General features: G+C 37.7%; 1 protein-coding gene across 1 annotated transcript in view; it reads right to left on the bottom strand.

Annotated features, from left to right (window-relative positions):
• Window positions 1-12629, bottom strand: part of atf6 (activating transcription factor 6) — a 45613-nt gene that overhangs the window by 18449 nt on the left and 14535 nt on the right. The window lies entirely within an intron of this gene.

Here is a 12629-nt window from a genome sequence, read left to right as displayed (position 1 = left end):
CGCCACACAAATGAGATCTTGGTCTCATTTATTTGTACCAGTTATAGCCTAACAGGTCCTGCAGGAATAAAACGATCATTTGCGACATGGTTGAGTCATACTAAATGTTCTTTATAGTGCAAGAAAATTAGAAAAGTGATTTTGGCTAGGATCTCAGATTTTTGCATTAGCTGCACCTTTGATCAAGACAAATTACATGTGGCTGGATATCCATGTGTCTGTGTCCCCTTTCTACACACACACACACACACACACACACACACACACACACACACACACACACACACACACACACACACACACACACACACACACACACACACACACACACACACACACACACACACACACACACACACACACACACACACACACACACACACACACACACACACACACACACACACACACACACACACACACACACACACACACACACACACACACACACACACACACACACACACACACACACACACACCACCTAAAGATAATAGCAGACAGGACCATCTGGCATACTGTCCAGTATAGAGGAATGTGAAAAGAGAGAAAGACCTAATGTCCTATTTTCTATTCAAAGCCATGAGATTGTTTCCGTTGCTCATTATAGGTTGGAATTATAAGTGGAAAATTGAAGAGGAAAAATTATAAGAAATGAAAAGTAATTAATGCTTTACTTTTTTTTAAATACAAGGACACATTAAATGGACCAAAAGTAACAGTAAAAGACATTTATCATTTCTATTTTAAATAAGTGAATAATGATACTGAAAATTCAGCATTGCCATCACAGGAATATATAACATTTCAAAATATATTGAAACATTTATTTTTAAAATTGTAATATCTCACAATATTACTATTTTTACCAAGTAAATGCAGCCTTGGTGAGCATAAGGGACAAAAACATTTATAAATATATATATACATTTTTAAAAAAAGTCACCGCCCCAAACTTTTGAACTGCAATGTATACATTTTATTTGTGATTGGAAATGCTATTAAAATACATGATTTTGTTTGGGCAATCTGAGCTTTCTTCATTCAAATATATAGCAGTTGTACTTGTATGGCTGGACAAAAGAAACAAAAAAATGAACCATTTAAAAAACAACTACGCTTTCTAAGCAGAGACATAACAATGAGCCCTATTCTTACATGAAAGCTTTAAACAAAGTGTTGAATTTATGTATGCTCCCCTTTAACAATGTTCTGGAATTTGATTAAAACTCCAACCTAATTAAACATAGTTAATTAAGCTTACATAAACAGGGCCTGTTCATAATTAAACCACCACCCAGTCCTGACAAAACTCAGGGGTCAGATGCTTGCAGCAGACATGTTTGAGAACATACCTCACCCTAAAGAGAGGAGAAAGACAAAGGTGAACAAAAGAACTTTACTGAAATAGACTAAAGAGAAACCGAGACCATTGGTAGGGTGGGGTGGTCTGTTCTCACAGCCAGACCATTTTAAGACTGTGGCCTAATAGTCATGGTGATTAAATTGCTTGGATCTCCATGTGCCTGTTTGTGCTCCCATCTCATGAGAAAGCTCTCCTAAAACCGGGAACCGGGCCACGGCCAAGGCCAGGGCCTGGGAATGAATAACATGTTTGGTTACAAGAGCACGGGGTGCCATCACCATGGCGATCAAATCGGGTGGGAGGGAAGGGATTGGTGGATGTTGGCACAGCTCACCAAAATTCAGCTTTACTGAAGACTTGTGCTGAAACAATGAAAGATGTTCATAACATTTCAGTTCCTTATGTAATTTAACCAAAACCCCAGTATATTCAAACCAAATGTCTATCACCCAACACTCAGACTGATGGCAGCCACTTGATAAATTTACAAGTATGACCGTACGACTCAACCAAACCAATCTACCAGAGCCAAGTAGGCTCAAAACACCAACCACTGGATCTTCTTCTAACCAACCAATTCAGTCTGTCTCTGACACATTCTCGCTGAATTTATATGTTAGCTCATGGTTATTACTCAAATTCACAAAGCTGATCCAGCAGTTTTCTAACAACATGATTGCTGAGAGCTAAATTACGGAGTTTGAAATCTGCTTTATTTGGCATCGCCTTCAAGGATTTATGACAGTTTATTTTACCCTAAGGAATCTGCTTTAGAAAAGATGTGCTTAAGTGAGTTATTCATAATGCTGAGTGTCATGAGAAAAAAAAAGGGGGGGGGGGTTGGGGGAAATGATCTACTACTGCTTAGAAAAGTTTTTAGAAAGAAAAAAAACTATACATTTGCCCGTTTTGTCCATCTCACAAGAAAAGTTTGCACCTCATCTATATATTCTCATTCTGTAAAATCTGTATTCTGGAGAAATAACCATTTCTAGATGGCATCCACAACCAAAACTATAATTAAAGAAACAATTTACCCAAGAATGAAAATTGTGTCATTTTTAACTCACCCTCATGTCGTTCCAAACCCATAAACTGTTATTTTTACATGGAACAAAGATATAAAAAATTTAATATAATCTTCTCACATATCTTTTCCATACAACGATAGTTCACAGTGGCCACAGTAGTTTATATATATAATATAATATAATATATAATATATATATATAACAATTTTAAAGCACCACAATAATAGTTCATCCTTTTTATGTGTGGGCTGGTACTGTATGTAACTGTAATACATTTAATCAGCAAGTATGCATTAAATTGATCATGATTGATTTTTTTTAAAGGTGTATAATGTCACCTGTGTTGGGTGTAACTCATTACCAAGTAATTAATTTTTTTTTTTTAAAATGTTATTATTATTATTTAAAGCAAGGCATTACTCTTAATTTTTCTGTAAATTAAATACAGTTACTTCTGATGTAATTGCATTAAATACTCATAGACTTAAGAACAAGTCTACTAAAACAAAAGTAGTTCTTTTGAACTCTCTATTCATCAAAGAATCCTGGGGGGGGGGGGGGGGGGGGGTTCTGTGGCACTGAAGACAAATTTATAGAATTCATAGAAATAGAAAACAGTTATTGTAAAATGAATTAAAGATACATTGTAATAATATTTCACAATATTACTGTCTTTACTATTATTTGATCAAATTAATGAAGCCTTAGGTGAACACAAGACGAGAATCTTTCCAACTCAATACTTTCGAACAGTAGTGTAGTTACTAACTAAAGTGACAAACTAAGTTAAGTCTATGACAATCTGGTCCCTTCTTCACTCTAAGTCTATGGGGTTTTATCCCACATATCACCCAGACATGCACACTTGTCAGGCAATAATAGTAATATAAAATTGCCAAATACTGGCCAACTAATCAGTCAGGCTGATATATTGGTTTTCTTAATAGTGTAAAGCATGACTCTTTGTATAAAGAAAAGTTTAAAGGGTCTCAGCCGACTGTTTACTGGGGCAGGGAACTAAAATATTCTCAACGCTGCACAGATTGACTTGCCAAAGATCATTAATCTTAAACTGCTATAACAAAGTATTACATACAATCTTCTACACAGTCATCAGCATTCAGCTGTTTCAAACATCCTACGCCGAAATAACTCTCAAGCAGCCAAACATAAACACACACACACACACACACACACACACACACACACACACACACACACACACACACACACACACACACACACACACACAAAGACACCTGCCCCACCTGCCAGTTTTACTGTTGCACTGCAATTCCTTCTAAACCCCCCTCAACCCAAAACCTCCTCTGAGGCCAAACCACAAGCAGCCATAGTTAAACTACAGCTGTGCTAAACTCTACAAATACACACACACACACACACACACACACACTTAATGGCTCTCTATGGACTTTGACCGTTTCAATGGGCTTTCACATTTTACCACTGCATGATCATGACATGCTGGCAAAAAAAAGATAGGAAAGATAAACATAGGACTAACTCTGACCTATTTTTAATCTTCTTAACTTAAAACTAATTTGTTGGGATTCCATGAAACCTGTTTGCTTTAAAATGAGGGATACAGCCCATTGACAAAAACAGGACAAGTAAAAAGATTCACTGCCACAAATATGGTGAACGAATATTTCTACAAAATGTCGGTCCTTATGTCACGGTCTGTGACAACAAGGGTGTGATGGCTTTATTATTTTAGCTATTACTCATATCAGTGTGTAAAAACATGATTGTTTAGATTTTATAGTAAATTAAAAAAATAAAAAATAAAATAAAAACAATCAAATGTTTTAATATAGATGACAAAATATGACAACGCACATATACAACAAAAACATTATGCAATAGGGCTTAACACACACACACACACACACACACACCTATACATATATATATATTAGGGCTGTCAATGTTAACGCATGGGATTGATTTTTGCCCAGTTTAACGAGTTAAAATATATATATATTTTTTTTACTTGTTTTTTATTGAAATCAAAAAAGTGCAATTCACAACACACAAATGCGATACCCTGGATGGTACAATATACATGGATACATCCCATACAAAATACATGTCCATCACTCCCCTAAAGCCTTTATATCGTCCATAGAGAAAAGGAAATAGATATATATAGCCAGCATATGCTTCACAGTACATAGGTATCATGGAATATACATTTGGATGGGGGACCACTGGTCCATAAATAGATCCGTTTTCATCTGCAATCTTGCTGTAATTTGTTCCATATAGTACACTTCCTTCACCTTGTTTTTCCATTGAGAAATTGTGGGGGGCTGCGGTCTCTAGCCTCGTGAGACCATCCTGATCTCGCGAGCTTTCAAGGTTTCACTCGCAGATCAGTCTGGATACTTTCCGTTAAAGAAAATTTGGGAGCAGTTCACCAAACGAACGTCCAATCAGCGTTGGCTTTGAGGCGGGTTGAGGTGTGACGCAACGAGAAGCGCGTCACTTCAGTCTAAAGAACATGTCGGCTTCAGCGGATGAAACTAGCATCAGCGTGGCTATCGAGCAAGTTTTATCGGAATTACAGAGTATTTCTTCACTGAAAGAAGAGCAAAACACTGCTCTGGAGGCTTTTCTCAGAGGAAAAGATACGCTCTGTTAGTACGTCATATGCTTCGTTGATCTGATTGGTTAATTTGGCCCGTCTATCACCAACATAGGCCAATCAGCTAACCAGTATTTTCGCCCCTTACCAAAACTACTTCAACGGAAGGTTTCCAGATGGATATGCGGAGCAAATCCATCTGGCGGAGTCAGGTTATGCGGTCTCAGCCAGGAGACTGTAATCATTTTTTTTGCAAGTACAAGCAGGATTTTCAAGAGATGAAAATGATAATTCGTCCTAATTTTGTTCTCAAAAATTCCCAGAATAATAAAGGATGGGTCCAGTGGAATCTTAATACTCAAACATTTATCAATTTCATCTTGTATATCTTTCCAATAGTTCAATAATTTTGGACAATCCCAAAATATATGAGTGTGATCTCCCACAAGACCACAGCCCCTCCAACATTTGTCTGAAGTCCCACTGAACTTAGATATGATAAAAGGGGTCCTAAAGAACCTTACTTTGATTTTCCACTCAAATTCTCTCAGCATTGGACTACTTGATATTTTATGCCCCTCTTGAAACATTTGTTCCAATTCCTCATCCGTAATTATTATATTCATTTCTAGTTCCCATTTCTCCTTTATAACTTTTGTATCCTCAGTAGCTTCTCTTTGTAATATTTTGTAAAAGTGAGAGATATATTTAGCAGTTATTGTCCCTTTTGTTACTGATATGAAAAATTGCTCAATGTCAGAAGGTGGCTTTTGTAAAGTTTGCCAGTCCTTATGTTTATGTAAATAGTGTCTCAATTGTAAATATTTGAACAAGTCCTGGTTTGGGAGGTCATACATATGTTGTAGCTGCTGGAAAGACAATAGACCTCCGTTCTCAAACATTTGACCCAACAGAATCAACCCTTTTTCCGCCCAGTTATTTAATCCGGGTGCTGGGAGAAACTCAGTATTATGGTTTATTCGAATAGCTCTACATAGTGAACCGGGAAGAGTCAGTGTCTTTTTAATTTTAGACCAGGTGGTAAGTGTAGCCTGAACCCATTCATTGTTAATTTTATTTTTAGACCATGTGTCTTGGTTGACAAATGGAAGAGTATCAAGAAATATATTTTGACAGTCCCCTTGTTCCATCTTGTACCAGATTGCCTCTTCATCCCGACAAAACCAGGTGACCATTGATCTAAGTCGTGCAGCCCAGTAGTAATTTTTTTAATTTGGTATATTAAGCCCACCAAGCTCTTTAGGGCACATAAGAGATTTCAATTTAATTCTCGGACGTTTGTTTTGCCAAATAAATTTTGAGAGCCATTTGTTTAATGTAGTGAACGTGGGCATGGGGACATGTATAGGTAATGATTGAAAAAGAAAAAGTAATCTAGGTAGAACGTTCATTCTAATGGTTTCTATTCGCCCTATAAGTGAAAGAGGTAATATTTCCCATCTTGCTAAATCTTTCTTGATTTCATCCAATAATTTCCCATAATTTGCTTTAAACAACTGTGATGATTGAGGGGTTATAAAGATTTCCAAATATCTAAATCCCTGATTAGACATTCGAAATTTAAATCTACTCTTTACATTAGTGGGTAGGTGGCCATTTAATAACATTGCTTCTGATTTAGATTGGTTAATTTGGTAGCCCGAGAGTCTGCCATATTTCTCTAACGTTTCAACAAGTGAGGGTACAGATGTGGCTGGATCACTGATATATGCAAGAATGTCATCTGCAAAAAGTGAGATCTTGTGCTCCCTCCTATTTTTATCTACAATACCCTTAATTTCGTTATTCAGTCTAATCGATGCTGCTAGGGGTTCGATGTTTATAGCAAAGAGTAAGGGGCTTAGGCAATCCCCCTGACGCACTCCTCTCTCAAGGTAGAAGAACTCGGAACAGCAACCATTTACCCTGACTCGCGATTTAGGATTTGTGTATATTACTTTTATCCATTCCACAAACTGTGGGTGAAAACCCATAGATATCAGTGTGCTATACAAAAACTGCCAATTAACTGTATCAAATGCTTTTTGCCCATCAAAGCTGATCAGCAGGGAATCTTGTTTATATCCGCTGGCCTGTGTTATAACGTTCAGAGTTCTCCTTATGTTATTAGCACTCAGGCGGTTAGGAATGAACCCCGTCTGATCCGGGTGAATAAGTTTTTTAATGTGTTTCTGTATCCTTTTAGCTAAAATACTAGTCAGAAGTTTTAAATCTGTACATAATAGGCTAATTGGTCTATATCCTTCGCACTGGGTTGCATCTTTTCCTTCTTTATAGATGACTGAAATAATGGCCTCAGACCACGAAGAAGGTAGTTCACCGTTTTTAAGCGTGCCGTGTAATTAAAAACCTTCGTCAATACTGGTAGTAGAATGTCTGTAAAACATTTATAAAATTCTCCAGGGAGCCCGTCTGTCCCTGGAGATTTATTATTTTTCAGCTTGTTGATCACCTCTCTTATTTCAATCTCGGTTATGTTTGAAACCATACTCGCTGCTTCTTCTCCAGACAGAGTGGTTAAATTTAAATTAGTAAGAAATGTATCTATTTTATGTTTTTGTCCATCATTTGATGTATTTGGTTCCTTATATAAGTTTCTGTAGAAGGAAGCAAAGGCATTAGCTATTTCTTTGGGACGATATAGCGTCTTACGGGTGGGATCAATTATTTTGTATATTGTTCTGGCAGACTGTGCTTTTCGGAGTTGGAAAGCTAACAGGCGACTAGCTCTATTCCCCATTTCATAATATTTCTGTTTAGAAAACCTCAAGGCCCCTTCTGCTTTGTAGGTAAGAATCCTATCTAACTCTTTCCTAGCTTCTTTTAGCTCTGTCAATGTGTTACTTGTCCCTGTATTTTTATGTTCAATTTCTAATAGTTTGATTTTGTTTTCAAGTTTAGTTTGTTCCTCGGAGCGCTGTTTCTTTAGTCTAGATGAAATTTGGATCATTTTCCCCCTTAATACTGCTTTGGCTCCACTCCACAAAACAGGTGGCGACACCGTCCCATTGTCATTTAGTTCCAAGTACTCTGTCAAACTTTGTCTTAGTTCCTGAACTATTGCTCTATTTGTAAGTAGTGATACATTTAACCTCCAATATCTAAAGAAAGAGTCCTTACACAAATCTAATTGTAAAATAACAGGGGCGTGATCACTCAGTGTAATTGTATCTATATGACAGCCAATCACTTTATACATATGCTGTTGAGAGAGACAGAAAAAATCAATCCTTGAATAACTATTATGGACATTCGAATAAAAGGTACAATCTTTCCTATTTGGGTTTTTAAGTCTCCATGGGTCCCCCAAGCCTAGTTCTATTAACATGTTGTTGAGTATTTTTGTTTTCCTACTTTGTGGGCCTGTTTCTGCCGGGGTTTTGTCTAGTTTCCCTTCCTGTACAGCATTAAAGTCTCCTCCGACCAGTAAGATCCCTTTTGCATTCTCTGCAATTTCCTTTGCTATTTCTTTAAAAAAGTTGTCATCACATTCATTAGGAGCGTACAGGTTCATAATGGTTATGTACTCTTCCCATAATCTACCAACTATCAGTACATATCTCCCATTCTTATCCTGCACAACCTTTTCTGTGGAAAATGCCAGTAACTTATTGATTAGAATGGCTACTCCTCTTTTATTCCCAAACGATGCACTATACGTTTGGTTTACCCACTCCCTCCTAAGTTTTTTTGTGTTCTAATTCGTTCAAATGTGTTTCTTGTAACAATGCAAATGAGCAGTGCATTTTCCTTAGCTGGCTAAAAATCTTCTTTCTTTTTATAGGGTGGTTTAGACCATGAACGTTATTTGAGACGATTGTTAGTTTCTCCATATGCATATTATGGGCAAATTAGGGAGCACACTTCTCCAAATAGTCATCGACATTTATGAAAGCTATTGCAGGGCGTGTATCTTTCAGAAGATGATTGCACATTTACGATATTCAGAGTAATAATGTTTATCAATAGTAAAAAAAAAGCGAACAGAACGTTGAACAGACTTCCAAACAGTGAATAGAACAAACCGACGACCTTAAAGACGGTCGCTATGGAGACGGAGCGCGTATGATCCTTCTCCACATCATTGGATGTCATTCATAAAGGCAACCAGTAGTGGGAACTCCCACTAGCGACCTCATCGCCAGCCACTGGCGACATGCAGCGACAAAGTCGCTTGTAGTGTGAACGGGGCTTTCCACACTCCGTGTAGTAGCAACAGTCTCACAGCAAAAGGCTGCTTCCAGGGTTGCCTTCGCAAAAAGCATAGTAAAACAATTAAAGCAGAACAAAAACAAAAACAAACAAAAAAATCGACTTACCCTCTCCCACAGCAGGGAAAAGACCTTTTCCATACTAAGATTGTAACTTACATACCTAATAGCCTACTCTCACATTGCTTGTTGTCACTTATGTTTGCAAAGTCCTGTAATGAATGCCTACTTCTCCGCTACACTTTGTCTCTTTACATGAATGCCCGCATGTTTGCGACGCTCAGTGTTCCCTCTGCCGCTTCTTCAGATGCTGTGGTCCAGACTTTGCGCAAAAGCTCTTCTCGACAGTTCTCACGCTCGTCCACCTTGACGTGTATTCCCAACTCGCCCAGAGTCGCTGCCGCTCTCGAAAGCGTAGGGAACGTCTTCACTCCTGTGTCCAAATAAATCTTCAGCTGTGCAGGAAAGGGCGACACAGCTCTCACATTTTTCTGTTTGAGTTGCTTAATAACTTCACGAATCCTTTCACGAGTGTCCGCCGTGTAGTCCTGATCAAAATACACCCTCTGGCCCCGATAGGTGACGTCACGGCTTTTCCATGCCGTTCGTATTATTTGTTCTTTGACTTGGTAGCTAGAGAATCTGACAATTATTGACCGCGGTGGTGCCGAGTCTTTAGGCTTCAGGGTCAGTGAGCGGTGTGCCCTCTCCACACCGAGATCCATGTCCTCCGGTAGTTTGAGTGAGGTCCGTATCATGTTAGTTATAAAGGAAATCATGTCGTTTTTCTCCTCTCCCTCTTGTATCCCATAAATGCGCAGGTTGTTACGCCTCGCTCTTGACTCAAGGTCCTCACACTTAGCTGAAAGTTTGGCTTCTCTTCCTAGCAAATAGCGCATCACGCGATCATGACGGATTAGTTGGTCTTCCGCGTCGCTCATTCTCTGGTTGGTGTCGCCAATTTGCTGCACAAGATTAGCCGTTCTCTCAAGTACATCTTTCAGGGATATTTCCACCCTAGACAGCGTAGCTTTAGTGTTGTTAGAAGCGTCGGTGTGTTCCTGTCTCAAGTGTTGTAACTCCGCGAGCACCTTCGCCATTTTATCTTCGTTCACGTCCATGTCCACTTCAGCATGTTGACGTTCTTCTTTTTTTGTAGATTTACTCTTCTTGTCAGCTTCTTTTTTGAGTGTAGACATAATCAATTTTGTTTGACAATACTTTATACTGAAATTTGGGTTATATAGTAGGATTTCGGCTAGTTTTCAGGGCCTTTCCCCAGAGTAGTAAAATCAGGCTGCTTCTTCGCTCATGGCGTCACCGGAAGTCCCCGAGTTAAAATATTTAAACACAATTAAAGCAGCATCTGTTTTTTCCATCATCCTTTGGCTAGCATTACATTATATGATCCCGCTCTTATTCATGCAAATGCTTTTAAACCCTTCAAGTGCGTCAAGACAAAAGAGAATGCGCTGCATGTGAATGTCCCGACGCACACACGACACACAGAAAGACGTGCGCCAGTATCGAGCGCACGGACTGCACGCCAGAATACAGTTCTCTTTCGCGCTTTAACGAACAATAACACACACACACAATTTTGCCACAATATCAGTTTTGTCGAGTATCCTCATTAAATAAGATCAGTCTTAAATTAGTTAAATAAAGTCTTAAATGAACAGAGTTGTGAGAGAATGAGGCGCGTGTGAGATCCGCCTCATATTCGGCAGGTTGGTTTTAAAGTGACAGTAATTCTGTCTGTCAGTAAAGTTAATCAAAGAACAAAGGGAACAGAGAAAATTACTCACTGCTCTTGACTAAAGAACTTTTGTAGCTTTAATAAGGATTAGTCCATATTTAATCTAATGCAGTGCTGCAGACTGTTTGATAACTTTATTCAATTTCTGTATATTGTTCTGTATGTTAGACAGGAAGGAAGGGCACAGGTAAATATGACATTTATAATGGGTTTATGGGAGGTTTACTTAAATTAAAAGTTGTTATATTTTTTGAAGCCTAATAAATGAAAAAAAATTGATAGCTTTTAATCACAATGTAATGGTGAATGGCTATAATTAATGTTTAAAATTGGGAGGGAAATAATTTTCATTGAGACATTTCACTAGCTTTCACTAGCATTTCAGTAGCTGTATTAGTGTCAGTGATACTGACCTTCATCCATAAAAGTGTTTAAAATACACTCTTTGTTGTCTCTACATTAATGTGGAGATTAACTGTGAAATTATTACATTATAAAATATATAAACTAAATATAAACCTATAAAACTGTTTTTAATTGCAGTTTATCACAGAATATGTTTTGATTAATCGAGTTATTGTTTTAATCGATTGACAGCACTAATATGTGTGCATGTGCGTGTGTGTGTGTACACACACACACATAGTGCTGGGCAGAATTATTTGCCCCCTTGGTAAATATGATCAAAGATGGCTGTAAAAAATAAATCTGCATTGTTAATCCTTTTGATATTTTATTTTCATTGAAGTAAAAGAATTGAAAGTGGGGGGGGGGGGGGGGGGGAATTATGAAATAAATGTTTTTATCCAAAACACGTTGGGAACAATTTTTAATTAGGCATTTAGATCAATTTCCAAAAGATGATATTTTATTAGACTCTTTTTAGTCAACTTTAGCATGGGTGTGTTCACTTATGCTAAGCACTGTGTGTATATATATATATATATATATATATATATATATATATATATATATATATATGATCCGACAAGCAGAAAAAAATCCTCATAGTTGAGTCCTGTTGCATAATGTGTTTTAAATGCATTAAGCCATTTAATGTATTTAATTTTTCCCTTTCTCTATGCAGCAGAGAGTGTGCAAGTTCACGCATGATCATGTGTGTGTTTGCCACGTAGGAGTATAACACCCCAACCAAGAGTCGGGAGCTTAGAATAAAGGACAAAAACAGAAGCAGGAGAGAGAGTGAACATGTGGCTGCTGCGCTCTGCTAAAAAGTTTTTTTTCTGAAAGCCAACAGACGTTGAGGCTACAGAGGCGAATCTTTCATCATATTCCACTTATTGTCAGATCCATCTAGCGGAGTCATTGCTTACATACTAAAGACATTAGATATTCTTTAGACTTTAAAGCCAATTCACACCTTCAAACACAGCATACAAGTCTACATTTGGAACATATTTTGGAGAATTTGATAATTCTAAAATGACATAAGGCGATTTATAATTAGAGACTATAATAAAATCTGAAACCTGCAGAATTGCAACATGCAAAGATGATGTGGATTTTACAAGGAAACCACTGGTGCATATGGAGACAATAACTGTTGCTATAAATGTGTGAACTTGTTTTTCTTCTCTTTCGGCCCAGACATTCACGACCGAGTCTAAATGAC

This window comes from Rhinichthys klamathensis, unplaced genomic scaffold, assembly GCF_029890125.1.
Source record: "Rhinichthys klamathensis goyatoka isolate OS25496 unplaced genomic scaffold, OSU_Roscu_1.1 h1tg000281l_1, whole genome shotgun sequence".
NCBI classification, from domain to species: domain Eukaryota; kingdom Metazoa; phylum Chordata; class Actinopteri; order Cypriniformes; family Leuciscidae; genus Rhinichthys; species Rhinichthys klamathensis.
This window is presented reverse-complemented; position numbering and strand designations above follow the sequence as displayed.